General features: G+C 38.1%; 1 protein-coding gene across 3 annotated transcripts in view; it reads right to left on the bottom strand.

Moving 5' to 3' along the window:
* The window catches only part of TECTA (tectorin alpha), a 161,446-nt gene that overhangs the window by 137,761 nt on the left and 8,610 nt on the right, over window positions 1-15,075 (bottom strand). For 2 of the 3 annotated variants that reach the window (XM_023239201.2, XM_023239199.2), the window contains exon 2: window positions 8,066-8,173. The exons of the other annotated variant lie outside the window; for it this stretch is intronic. The gene's annotated coding sequence lies outside the window, so the exon portion shown is untranslated. The remainder of the gene's footprint in view (window positions 1-8,065; window positions 8,174-15,075) is intronic. 3 annotated transcript variants of the gene reach the window in all.

Below are 15,075 nucleotides of genomic sequence, written 5' to 3'. Positions count from 1 at the left end.
CTGATCCCCAGGTTTCTAGTACAGGTGACCAGGCGACTGATGATACCATTAAGTAAAAAGAAAATATGAAGAAATTTCATTTTGCAGAAGAAAATGATGAAATCCACTTTATCCACTTCCAGTCTGAGGTATCCGTGGGCTATCCAAGGAAACAGTCTGCAGTTGGGTGAGAAATGTGAGCTAGAGATGAAGATTTCTACATCATCAGGATACAGGCAATATTTCTAAGAAGAACAGCAGGACAATCAAACTCTCAGGGACACTGCTGTTTAAAGGACAGGCAGAGGGAGCAGAGTCATGAAGGAATGGAACAACCACAGAGTAGAGCGTACAGTCAACATTTTGAGAAGTTTTTTTTAAAAAAAATTTTTTAATGTTTATTTATTTTTGACAGAGAGAGAGAGACAGAACATGAGCAGGGGAGGGGCAGAGAAAGAGGGAGACACAGAATCCCCACAGAAGCAGGCTCCAGGCTCCAAGCTGTCAGCAAAGAGCCCGACGCGGGTCTCAAACCCACAGACTGTGAGATCATGACCTGAGCCGAAGTCAGATGCTCAACCGACTGAGCCACCCAGGCGCCCCGACATTTTGAGAAGTTTTAATTAGAAGGGCAGCTGACAAGAAGGGGAGGATGAAATGGGCTGATAAATTAGGCAGGAACAGGACAGAGTAGAGAATTGGGGGCAACTGTCAAGATTTTTCCTCTTAAAATAGAAGAGGGATGAACATATGATTATAGATTACAGAGGAGCAGCAAGTAAAGCTGAAGAGGCTGAAAATGACTACTTGTATGTGGTCCTAAAAGAAACCAGCAGGTATGAGCATTAAAAAACTTCTCAGAAGGCTGTGTGATATGCGCCAGATAATGCTCCAAACTATTCGTCATTGGAAGTGACATATTTACTTCACTACGTTACACTGGTTTGCTTTTGCTTATATGGTTTAATTATGCTGAGTGGTAGGTATTTTCTCATGTGACTATACTAACTCCACCATTATAGTATAAAGGGGAACACCACAGGGTCATTTTATTTCTCCAATATTAATTCCCAGCATCTGGCACAGTGCACTATACAGAACTCAATAAATGTTGTGGAGTCCAAAAACCACTAGCCTCCAGTGTGCCAAGCAGGAGGAGCAGAGAATTCAGGATGGGGAGTAGGTGTAAGCCCCCCTCAGTACTACCACTTAATAGTTTTGTGTCATCAGGCAAGACACTATTTCTCTAGGACTCAAATGTCTTTGTCTGTAAGATACCATAGGAACATCTAGACTAATGGGCTTCAGGGCTGCTATAGAGCTCTAAAATATACAAATGCATTATTGGGATTACAGGGCTGTTGTAAAGCTCTAAAATACACACGTTATTAATTACATATTACAGAAAGTTGTAGTATGGTAGAAAGCACATGAACATAGAAAACTCAGGTTCGATCATTTACTAGCTGGGTAGGACATAAGCTAGCTATGTAACCTCTCTCTACTTTAATTTTCTCACCTATAGATGGGCTAAAATGTTCCTCTCAGGTTTGTAATAAGAATTTGAAAAAAAAAAAAACCATGAATATAAAAGTGGTCTTTAAACTTGGCCCATTCCCTAAATTACTACCAGGGCCAAGTCTACTGCACTTTGTAAAATCAACTCACAAATGCCTAGAACACAGAGTAGATACTCACTAAGCACATGGCCATCTACTGAACAAAAGTTTCATTTATCAAGGTCTAGACTATGAAGTACATTTCACAATGAGGATATCACACGACATCTTGAAAATTCAGGACTGCCCTCTGTCAGGATCCTCATTCGTGAGCTTAAAGACAGAACCTGTTAGTACAAGGCAGTTTGTTCTTTCCATCCACACAGAGTGATAAATGCTGCTGTCCTCCATCTCAGTGCTGATGGTTGTCACAAAACTGAAGTGTATGTGTTCATTAAAGACTTCAGGAATCTTCAGGTGGAAGGTTCTTTTACAATGTAAACTTATCACCAACAGCAGACAACACAGGGCAGGTGCTATGCCACTAGGGACAGACACCACGGTTCTTATCAAAGACCGGTCTCAAGCAGAATGCCAACAGAATTTTTGGAAGTGTTTAACAAAAGTCAAAGAGGTTACATTGTTATCTTTTATATACTTGGCAGTTCAACGGGGGCGTCAGGATGATTCAGTTGGGTGTCTGACTCTTAATTTCAGCTCAGGTCTTGATCTTATCTCACTGTCAGTGAGTGACTTAGTGAGTTCAAGCCCCACATCAGGCTCTGTGCTGACAGCATGGAGCCTGCTTGGGATTCTCTCTCTCCGTCTTTCTCTCTGCCCCTCCCCTGCTCGTACACACTCTCTCTCTCAAAAATAAATAAATAAACATTTAAAAAAAAAAAAGAATAAAAAGTGTGTAGGGAGGGTGCTCAACTCACTGTGTGTCAAAATAATGTTCACCAAGTTTAAATAGCATCTTTAAACTGGAAGCTTTAGAACCACTTAAACTCAAGCCAATTCAAGGGCAATAATCTAATACACAACTTAAATACAGGCAAACTGAGGGATGGCAACACTAGGGCATATTCACATTAAAATAAGTCCTAGTAAGCCAGCAATCACGGGAACTTAACAAGTTATTCCTCATGGCCCCATGCTTTAAAAACTCTTCCAAATAGTCTAGAGGTTTGTTTCATATTCTTTTTTTCCTAAAGACTTAAAAGCAATGCCAGGCGCCTTCATTGGTCATTTTCCAGGATACTCTATTGGAACAGCCTTCCAGGAATGTAGATAGTGTACACAAGAATACATGGGCTTTGAATTAGAACATTAAGATTGCAAAATGGATCAGTAACATAAATCTACTCAAAATCTGTTGGGGCAGTTTTAGGAGGAACAGTAGGTGGGAAAGGAAAACTGAAAACCAAACAGACTGAAAAATGAGGAAATACAGGATGGAAAAAGATCTTTAACTGGAGCCTTTTAAAAGGTTTTGGTGGGGGGGGGAGGAGTGGAGGGGGTAATCTATGACTTTCTGGAAAGAACAGGTGTCAAATTACATCTCACTACCTCTGTAGTTGGCAGAGTTCTAACGCATTTGTAAAAGTATTCTGAATTGGTTCTGAAAGCCAGGGAGCCAGGAGTCTTGGGTGATGTTGGTTCCATTACCAAGTTGTGGAGTGTGCCTGTGAAAATCTCAACTGCTTTGTGCCTCAAATCTGAACCATAATGTGCTCTTGTAAAAGTGCTTGGAGAAAGTCAGGATGAAGTGCAAATTGGAGGATAAAGTGCTCAGTACATTTTTGCCAAATAGATTAGTAAAAGAAAAGAATGTCCAGTCACACTTAAAACTCCTCATCACTGTCAAACCATTCACACTTGATGTCCCCAGCAAAGGGTCAGGTCAAAGTCGGTATGAAACTCAACACAACTGAAAACAGAACACTTCTGACCACTAACACTGGAAGATACACAAGACAAATCTTCACACCGGTACGCAAGATCAATATGTACTTCACAAAAATACTTTATGGTGGAGTACCATACTTCATGAAGTGTGAATACCAATACCACTAGCCTCACTCACAACTTCAAAAAAAAAAAAAAAAAAAAAAAATCCAGAGGGAGGAAATGAAGAATAAGGGTGGAAAGGAGATTCGCTTTTTCACTGCACCCATTTGAACCACCTGAGCTCACTGCATGTATACATCATCTTTTCCTTTCATATACTGTTATCTTTTTGAAACATAAACATTTTTAAGTGATCTATCTGGGAATGAGCTAATAATCTACCAAATGGCTTTTTAATTCCTCATTGTTATCAACTGCCTGTGAAAAAAGTTCCAAACTGGAATTTGGAATTCCATGTGGAATACAGAATATTAGTAATAATTTTTAAAGGAATTAGGGAAGGAGGAAGAAAAGAGAAATAGCATGGTGGCCAAAAGGAAATAAATACTTTTGTAACACAGCAACTGGCAAAGAAAAAGAAAGAATGAAACCCACCTGAGCCGCAGAACGAGACTAAACGAGGGGAGGGTAAGACAGAGCCAGAGCACACAGGCTCCCCAGGGCCTTAACAAAGGTGAAGCAGAAGTCCACCGTGACGTGTACAGAGGGGTTGGAAGAATACCCTCAGGCCTGCAGGGTCACTTCCTTTGCTAGCCAAGTTAAATGGGTTAATAAAAGTTAAGTAAACATTTTATACAAATTACCCAAGCTGTATCAAAACTACTGTGACTTTGGAACCACAAGGACTCCAGGAGGCAGAGCTTACAAAGCCGTAAGCCCAGGGATGCTCCGGGAGCTCTGGGCTTCCCAGGCACCTGTCACTGTGGAGATGACCAAAAAGAGCGGTGCTTCCTGAAGCAGGAAGGTGCTTCGTGTGCAGGATGCACATTACTGCAAGGGTAAATGGTTGGGAACAGATTCATAGTTGTTGTTTTTAATGTTTACTTATTTTTGAGAGAGAGAGAGAGAGAGACAGAGACAGAGACAGAGTGTGAGCAGTGGAGGGGCAGAGAGAGAGGGAGACACAGAATCCAAAGCAGGCTCCGGGCTCCGAGTGGTCAGCCCAGAGCCCGACGTGGGGCTCGAACTCATCTCAGGCGAAATCGGATGCTTAACGACTGAGCCACCCAGGTGCCCCCAGATTCACAGTTCTAAAAAATAAATCATAATAATTCAAAATATGCATTAATTTAGGATGAGCCTAAATATCAAGGAAGAGTTTTCATAGCATTAAACTAATGGAGAAGAGGGAAACACTCCTAGGTAGTTTTAAATTATTTTCAGCCATCTGACATGGGACCGACTTATGTACAGCTAACCCATCTTATCTATTCATCGGAGAAGGGCAGCAAAACCACACTCGAAAAGCTACCTGCTGGTATTTTGTTACCAAATACTTGAAAACAAAACTTAAACTAAACATTTTGGGAGAGGCTCTACCAATTCACTTTTAGTTTCCTTTGGTCAGATGACACCTTGTTCCCTTCATCTTTCTGCACTTAGGTGCCTATTTCCCTTACAAGACAATCTGAGAATAAGAATCTCTTTATCACTTGTTTAATAAAATTGGGGACAACAAATATACTTAGTTTTCTCTGCTCTTTTTTTGCACTTTATCAAGTGGTTCCCATTAGGCTTATTTGCCCGTCCGTTCGTTCATGAAATGTGTGCCCTCACAAAGCTTACAGCCTCATTTAGTTTCATTCAACAAAGATGAACCAGACACCAGATCTATGTCAAATGCTGGACTAAACGCTGGAAGAAAGTGAGAATGAGTAAAATCCAAACTCTGCCCTCAGAGCATCCACAATCTAGAAGGAAATTCACAGAGATAACACAAACCTGAAATACGCCACACAGAAATAGTGAATTCAAACAGAAGTGATTCACTTTTGGAAGCATGATCAAGGAGGCTGAAGGTAAATCGTGAGCCATTTTGAAAGACAATGAAGACTAGGTTAACAGGATGGAGAAGAGTATTCCAGGCACAGGAAACAGAACGTGAACAGGCACAAGAGACATGAAACATGGCTATGAAGTGATACTGCTAAAACAGAAAAGACATGCGGGGAGAGCAGGTGAGGCAGGAGGCTTGACTGCAGGCGGGGGACAATGGTTAGCTCATGACTGACCTTGCTCAGGTCAGCCTCCTCTTATATGGATAAAAGAAAACTTGATAGATCACTGCGAATACAAAAGGTGAAAAATGATGAGAATTTTTTAATCCTTAAAGGACTGGGCAATTAGGAGTTTGTTACCTTAAGGGAAGCAGTTTCAGTACAGAGAGGGCATAGAAACCATAGCATAGGGAATGAAGGAAATAAGTGAAGACTGAGTATAGACCATGCCTTTGAGAAGCTCAGATGAAAGCAGAAAAGATAGGACAGGTGATGAAGAAACACCAAGTGTTCAGAAAGAACAGTTTTAGATCTTGGTCTTTCTTAAAAAGGACAAAAGAGAAATGTGTAGGCTGAATTTGGGGGTGAGGCAGGTGGAGGAGGTTAACAACATACCAACAAAACAAGTCTAAAGAGGAAAAGCTCGTGAATAGCTTCAAAGAACCTCTTAGGATTACTAGCTTTCTCAATTTTTACAAGTTTATTTTTTATTGTTTGTTTGTGTGTTTGTTTTTAAAAAGAGCAGGGGAGGGGCAGAGAGAGAGCAAAAAGGAGCAGAGGAGGAGAGAGACAGACAGACAGAGAGAGAGAGACAGACAGAAAATCTTAAGCAGGCTCCACGCCCAGCTCAGAGATTGATGCAGGGCTGGATCTTACAACCGTGAGGTTATGACCTGAGCCGAAATCAAGAGTCGGACGCTTAACTAAGCCACGCAGACACCAGTGTTTATTTGTTTATTAAAGCCCATTTAACTTCTGCTTTGTGGATTCCTAACACCATCACCAGAAAGCTTCCTTTTTAGAAAAACCCCCACTATACCCAAATCTTGACAGATTCTCAGACATTTCAGGTACCTGGGACTTTAGTTTGTTTTGTTTTCTAAATCTCTCTCATCTTTAGCATAAATGTACCCCAATAAAACATAATTACTCTGTGGGATATATTTTTCCCTCCAGGAATGATTAAATTAATGAATGGATGAAGGTCTATTAATAAGCTTCTTTCTAAATAATTGTTTTTTAAAAATGTGATAGACATTCCAAATTTTTAAAAATTTCCAGCTGAAAATCAGTGAGAGACCTGTAATCCCATGTAGTTTCCATGTAGATGTAGTTTCTTGTTTTATTAGGTAAGCTAGCATGTAAATAGGTGTTATCAAAAGCTATTGATATCAGAAGCACATCATATCATATTAGAGCCACAGCCAGAGCAGGAAGCTGTGGTCAACAGATGTAGCAAGTAGGTTAAGCCTGAGGATGCACCTAATGGTGTGTATTTTTTCTGGGCCATTTTCCCATGCTATGTAGATACATAACTTTTTAACGAAATTAAACTACTTTTAGGTAGTTGCGCAACCTGCCTTTTTGCTAAATAGCTCATGAAAAACTTTCTATACCAATAAAGACATATCTACATAATAATCATTTTTCAGGTTTGTAAAGTATTCCATTAAACAATCTTTTGCCGCTGAAGTCATGAATGACAGCTATCTTGCCCATAAAAACACTTCAGGGACATTGTCCAAGGCAATACAATTAAGCTAGACAGTCTCATCCTGTATGGCGTATCTAATTTCATTTATCATAAAGTATGCATACCTGTAATTTTATCTCACTTAACCTCCTCTGACCATTATGTACTATACCTTAGTAGATGCCTTCTTGGGATGAAAAGTAAGGAAAATAAACTAAAGTTTCAGAATGAGTCTGTAGAATTACAGTTCCCCAATTCATAAATTTACTCTAAGCATTCCAAGTGCAAAACTTGACCGCAGCTGATAAATCCATTATCATAATACACCATGCCACAGTTTCACAGCCTACTAAGAACCACCCTGTTTCTCAGTCTCTCAACTGCACACTAAACTACACCCAAGTGTAATAATGTGGCATATCAACTCCTTTTGGTAGAAGATTAAAAAAAAAAAAAATCCAACATTGCCAAATGAAATGTGAATTCAGACTCCTGGTCAGTCCTTGGGTTATGCTTTTAGTGGGGCACTGCTTCCCCCTTCACGTACCACATCACTTTGCTTCACCTTAAGAGCATGACGGACCTTAAAATATCTAACCCAAATTCTTTACTTCATTATAGTAGTGACGCCAAAGATGTCTAAAACTGTGACTCCGTGTTACCAGTGAGTACGGCTTCAGAGCTGTCTATGTTGTCTACGAAAGAACTATATTGCATATGAGGCATGTTTAATGTTGGACAAAAAGTCCGTTTTCTCATCTACAGCCACACAGTAGCAAACAGGACTGCCCCTCCTGGGCATGGTCTACTGGACATACACACAGCACTTGACAGGTCTTATCTAAATGCTCTAGCCCAAGAATGTTACGATTTTGATGAAAAAGTAGTTAAAAAAATAAGAACATACTGCTATTAAAAAAAAATAAAATGCAAACATACATACACACATACATAAAAAGAAAACACTGCCATTTAGACTTAAGTACCTCTTTATGTGAAAATATTTCTAAGCACTTCTTCCTTGATTTGCAGTTTCTTACTGTCCAGAAATGTTGGCTTAAGCCAGTTGTCTATATCCTATGAAATCATGCATTCTGAAATTAAAAAAAAAAAAATCACTTTCCATACACTTTCAGCAATCACAAGAACAGTGAAAAAAGCTCAACATTCACTATATCCTTTACCTCAATGGCTTCCAAGGAGAATTCCACTCTTACTCCCCGTCTCAACCCCTTCACAAACAAATTTGCATCCAACCCTACCTTTCCATATGGCAAGATTCCATTTGGGAAAATCTCAAGGCTTTAATGTCTCACTCACTCAAAATTCAGGAGGTAGATACATTTGCTCTTGAGTCAATGTTCTCCAAAAGCCAAGTCTCCCCACACTGAGATTAACAATCTTTTAAAGGCTAGTAATTTCCATAACCACCCTCTGAAATAGACAAATTGACACTTATCTCTGTTTACAGGACACGAAACTGAGCTGACTTGCTTGAGTTTCCACGGCCCAACCAGCATGCTAAGTCATACTTTCGGTACCCCTAATCTGTTGAGTCATGCTATCTTTACTCAAAAAAAAAAAAAAAAAGGTATATTTCATGTCAACAGTATATGACACCATGCACAAATCATAGAAACACAACTTATTAAAATAATCGAAAACGATCATAGCCAAAACATGCCTTGTAACCACATCAGGGGAACTGAACCACAAAACTAAGCAGCAGGGCTAGTCTCGTCACCAAAGGGGCAAAAATTATTTTTAACTTCTCCTTCCCACCAAAAAGCAATGGATATTAGTCTCTTGAACAGAGTAGTTTTCATCAGAAGAAAATCATATATGCGTGCTATCTTTCAACTGTGAATACACAAGTTTAAGGTCATTACTCAGCTGAATACAGAAGAGATTAATTACCCCCATTATCTCTCCTCCTGAACACCTACAAAAGCTATTAAGTTAAAGCAAGGCCTTACTAGGAACAAACTACTAGTCCATCACTCTGCAAGCAGCCTTATAGCAGAATTTACACACCATTCCAGCACGTAACCAGGGATTGCCAGGATGTTAAACAGCAGCTACACAGAAAAGTTGCAAAGTTTCCAGATCACTAGCCTCTTCCACATTTAGTGCTATGGTGGTTTGCCCAGTGGTAGGTAACATGTGCTGTTTCTAAAAACCAAACTGCCTGGAGGTAAATCAGAACTGACTCTACTGCTCTGTGTGACTGTGGGCAAGTTACTTCGGTTCTCGGAGTCTCCATTGCCTCATCCATAAAAAAGAGTAATAGGGTTGCTAACGAATGGAGACAATATGGGTAATAAGTGTTTAGCACAGTGCCTGGCACCTAGAAAGCTCTTAATAAATATCCATTTACTATAGTTTTTACTGCCACCGCTATTACTACTCCCATCACCACCCAGGGAGCATGGTAGCATTAATGTACAGCTGGGGGGACTTACTTGTAACTTTGTTAAATAGATTTGATCTGTTTTTGGTCCCAGGACCATGCCAATTAATGCCAATTAGTGATTCAGGCAATAAAAATGTCTGACACTTCTAATGTCATTCCTCCTTAACTGGAAGGTCTTTCCCCTTCTTCTCTAAATTTTATGTATTCTTCAATATCTTGCTCAGAATAAACTTCACAGATACCTCCTGTCATAATGGTCCTTTTCCTTTGAGCTGAGCTCAGGGTATCTACTGCCTAAAATTTTCAGCGGACGATTAATCAGTCACATGTTAGCATGGTATCATTTTTGTCCTACATGCCATTATTATTTAACTTTGGCCCAGTAATGTGATTTTCATGTGTTTATGTCTCATGGCCTTCGATTGCATAGCTCTTGAGGGTAAGGACCATATCATAATGTTTCTTTGTATCCATAATCGGCACTCTATAAATGTGCTAATCAATGAGTTTTCTAATCACTTTTGATTGTGGATATCAAGTGTACTTTACAAAACAAACAAACAAAAAAAGCAGTTTTATTAATAAACTCTGAAACCAGAGTCCTTGTGAACAAAAATGCTTCATAGCTACTGAAACGCATAATTATGTCTACCTCTCCATGGAGATTCCAAAAATAAGAGATGAAATGATACAGCAATGAATCAGGAGCAGTCAGAAATATTTGCTACCTAGCACAAGTTAAATTCTTCTGCAAAAACTATAGTCACAACAAATTTAATACTGATTATTTTAGTATCCATATTAATACTTCACATTTTATATGCAAAAGCTAGTGATTTATGCCATACTTGAGAACAGGCACTGTTTAGTAATGAAAGATGAATATATATGTCTTTCTGGTGAGAATGTAAAATGGTATAGCTGCTGCGGAAAACAGTATGGCAGTTCCTCAAATCATTAAACTTATAATTTACAATATGACCCAGCAATCCTACTTGTGGATACATAAAAAAAGGACTGGAAGCTTGGACTTGAAAAGATATTTGTATATCAGTGTTCATAGCAGCATTATTCACAATAGCCGAAAGATGGAAATGACCCCAATATCCATGGATGGATGAATGGATAAGCAAGATGTGGTGTGTATACAGATAATGAAATATTACTCAGCTTTGAAAAGAAAGGAAATTCTGACACGTGCTACAACATGGGTGAACTCTGAAGACATAATGTTAAGTGAAAGAAACCAGATATAAAAGGACACATACCATATGATTACACTTATACAAGGGATCTATAGTAGCCAAATTCACAGAGAAAGAAAGTAGAATGATGGTCGCCAGGACTGGGGAGAGCTAAGCATGAGCATTCTTGATTCATGGGGCAGAGTTTCAGTTTAGGAACGTGAAAAAGTCCTGGAGATGGATGGTGTTGACAGTTGTAGAATAATGTGGATATACTTAATGCCACTGAACCATATACTTTAAAATGGTTAATGGGGCGCCTGGGTGGCTCAGTGGGTTGAGCATCCGACTTTGGCTCAGATCATGATCTCACGGTTCGTGGGTTCAAGCCCCGCATCAGGCTCTGTGCTGACAGAGCCTGGAGCCTGCTTTGGATTCTGTGTACCTACCTCTTTCTGCCCCTCCCCCACTCATGTTCTGTCTTGCTCTGTCTCTCAAAGATAAATAAATGTTTAAAAAAAAAATTTAGGGGCGCCTGGGTGGCTCAGTCGGTTAAGCGTCCGACTTGGGCTCAGGTCATGATCTCACGGTCCGTGAGTTTGAGCCGCACATCGGGCTCTGTGCTGACAGCTCGGAGCCTGGAGCCTGCTTCAGATTCTGTGTCTCCCTCTCTCTCTGCCCCTTCCCTGCTCATGCTGGGTCTCTCTCTGTCTCAAAAATAAATAAACATTAAAAAAAAATTAAAAAAAATTTAAATGGTTAAAACTGCATTTTATCTTATATTTTACCACGATATAAAATATTTCAAAAAATTATGGAACATATGCCATACAAACACACAGTGTGTATATATATTTATATATATTTATATTTTATATATTTACATATTACATATTATTAATATATGTATTATATATGTATGTGTATTATATATTTATAATATGTATAAATATATCTTTATATATGTTTATATATTATAAATTTATATTTATATATTATAAACTTATATTTATATGCATGTATATTTATATATATACAAATAAGATGAACATAGAGCAAGTCCCAAATTTCTGGTTATTACTCCCCCAGCACACTTACCAAATTAGTGCCAACAATTCACTTAAGAATGTGAACCAGTGAGTAAAGGATAAACTAGCCAAGTCTCAATAAATCCATTTTGTGAGAGGTTTGATTTATAAAGTATACAATCTTCATTAATCACTTTCTTGGACTCCTTTACTAACAACGTTCATGTGGACAAACAGCACTAACGGATAAGGGACTAACAGAGTCAGCATTTTTAAAACTTCCAGAAGAAAAGGAAAAAGAAGAAAAGAAAAGAAAAAAAAAAAACTTCCAAAGGGCACTTGACTTTACAAAAGTCATGCCTTAAATTACTAATAGTACCTATGAGAAACTGTGTTCATCACACAAGAGTCACAAGAATAAGGATTTAATAATTTACATTTGTTTTCAACATTTGAAGAGTTATAATTCTTTCCTAAAATTCTTTGCCCATTTAACTATGAACTAAATAACAATACTGTGATAATAAGTAAAAACCTTCTCAAATAAGAAGTGTTTTTACTGAGATGATGGCATCTGACAATCAGAACTTAGCATCTGAGACATCCTTGGTATTAACTTATTCTCTTAAAATGTTATGAAGACATGTGCAAGCATGGGAGAAAAAGTACTGAAGACAAGGGTTTCCTGAAACACTGCGTCTCTCACCAGATTTCATAGCGTAGTCGAGGGTCACTATTATAGAATTCATTATTTGCAAATTCACCTATTCAATAAAGTTTGTTTGTGGCCCCCAAATCCATACTTGCAGCTCACAGGCACGTGCAGATATTAAGCTGAATCGCCCACCGCGCACGTATCCAGCTGAGATAGAACAAGGTAGCCCTCTGCCATCCTGCTTCAGCTCTCACGCTGTAAGCAAGCACCCTTTTTGCGATTTAGCGCCATGTTTTTCATATTCTTCTGTTTTCATTATTACGACGGCTCTGAAGTGTCCTGCAGAAGTGCTGTCTAGTGTTCTTACACACAAGAAGCCTGTGATGTGCCTTATGGAGAAAGACTGTTAGATACGATTTACTCAAACATGAACTGTACTGCTATGCACTCTGAACTCAAAGTTAAGAGATCAACAATGTATGTTGAATAAAATGTCTTTAAACAGACACACATATAAAACAAGGTTATGTATTGATCAGTTGACAAAAATGTGACCAGAACTGGCAGGAACCTAACCTTGTATCTCCCACAGGAGCAATGGTTCCACATTCACTCATTCAGTGTTCACGGCAACTCTACATAAGTACCATAAGTACAAAGTGTACTTTGTTAAAGAAAACAACTCGGGGGGTTGGGAGTGGCTGGGAAGAGGGGGGGGTGGAGATCAATGGAATAGAAAAGACGGTCCAGAAACAGGCCCATGTAAATATGGCAGGAAATGGCAAAGAGATCAGTAGGAAAACATGAAACTTGAGTAACCGATCCTGGGACAAGTGAGTATCAATATGAGAAAAGTGAATACTTCCCTCACAACATAGAAAAACTCAACTCAAGCCTTATCCTTATGAAAAGAAAACAGTTATTTTTTTCTAATAGGAGAAGAACTTTAAAATCTTGATTTAGGGAAATATTTCATAAACATAAAGAACCATAAAGGAAAGGTTGGCCAGTAAAATAAAAAAAAACTTTTGATCAAAAGACATTAAACATGAAAATACATAAGACAGAAACTGGAAAAAGATGCTTCCAACACATGTAACTAATACAGAGAATTCCTAAAAATAGTGAGAAAAAGAAAAACAATCCAATAGAAAATGACAAAAGATATGAACACATTATTTAACAGAAGATAAAATTCCAACGACTAATACATATATGTAAAAGATGTTCAAGCTTAATAATATTCAGAAACAAAAATTAAAATATCAATGGAATATTATTTTATATAAATTAGCAAAACTTAAAAACTCTGACACTACCAAAGTACTGGAGAAAATGGAAGAACACAAACTCTTCCACTGATACTGGGAGTACAAATACCTTAATAAAAACTGGTACAAATACCTTGGAAAACACTTTATCACTGTCTAGTTAAGTTGAAGATGCACATATCCTGTGATATGGCAATTCTACTTCTCAGTGTAAACTCTATAGGAACTTGCACAAGTGTACAAGGAGACAAGCATAAGAATGTTCACAACAACAATACTGTGTTAAATTATGAAAATCCTGACCAAATAAAGGCCTTTACATCCAAGAACAGGCTTGAATAAATTATGCTATATTCATAAAATGCAATGTTACACAGCAATGGAAACTAACAATTGATAGTTCTCTGGTTTTCTCATCAACATAAATGACTTTTAAAATCAAGAAATCTAAGACACAAATAAATGGAAACATATTCCATGCTCATGGATTAAAAGAATTAATAGTTAAATGTTCATGCTACTCAAAGTAATACAGATTCAATGCACTACCTATCAGATTCCAAAGGCATGCTTTACAGAACTAGAACAAATAATTCTAAAATTTGTATAGAACTATAAAAGGCCTGGAATAGCCAAAGCAATCTTGAGAAAGAAGAAGAAAGCTGGAAATATCATGCTACCTGATTTCAAACTAGACTATAAAGCTACAACAATCAAAACAGTATGGTATAGACAAAGGGGATTAAGAGTACACGTATCCTAATGAGCACTGAGAAATGTACAGAATTGTAGAATCGTTATATCATACATCTGAAACTATCATAACACTGTATGTTAATTATACTTCAATTTTTAAACAATTGATTTGAATTTGGTATAAAAACAGATACACAGATCAGTGGGACAGAACTGAGAGCCCAGAAATAAACTCACACAATATATGGATAATTAATCTCTGACAAAGAAGTATACAATGGAGGACAGTCTTCAATAAATAGTGCTGGGAAAACTGGACAGCTACATGCAAAAGCATGAAACTATATCACTATTTTACAACTCAAAATGGATTAAAGGCTTGAATGTAAGACCTGAAACCACAAAATTCCTGAAGAAAACATAGATGGTAAGCTCCTTGACTCAGTCTTAGCAATGCCTTTGTGGATCTGACTCCAAAGGCAAGGGAAACAAAAGCAAAAATAAACAAATGGGACTATGTCAAACTAAGAAGCTTATGCACAGTCAAGGATATCATCATCAAAACGAAAAGGCAGTCTACTGAATGGGCGAAGAGATTTGCAAACATGTATGTGACGAGGGGTTAATACCCAAAATATACAAAGAACTCACACAATTCAACAACAACAAAAAAATCCAAACAACCTAATTAAAAAATGGGCAGAGGATCTAAATAAACATTTCTCCAAAGACGACACACCATATGGCCA

The sequence above is a fragment of the Felis catus genome, chromosome D1 (genome assembly GCF_018350175.1).
Source record: "Felis catus isolate Fca126 chromosome D1, F.catus_Fca126_mat1.0, whole genome shotgun sequence".
Lineage (NCBI taxonomy): Eukaryota > Metazoa > Chordata > Mammalia > Carnivora > Felidae > Felis > Felis catus.
This window is presented reverse-complemented; position numbering and strand designations above follow the sequence as displayed.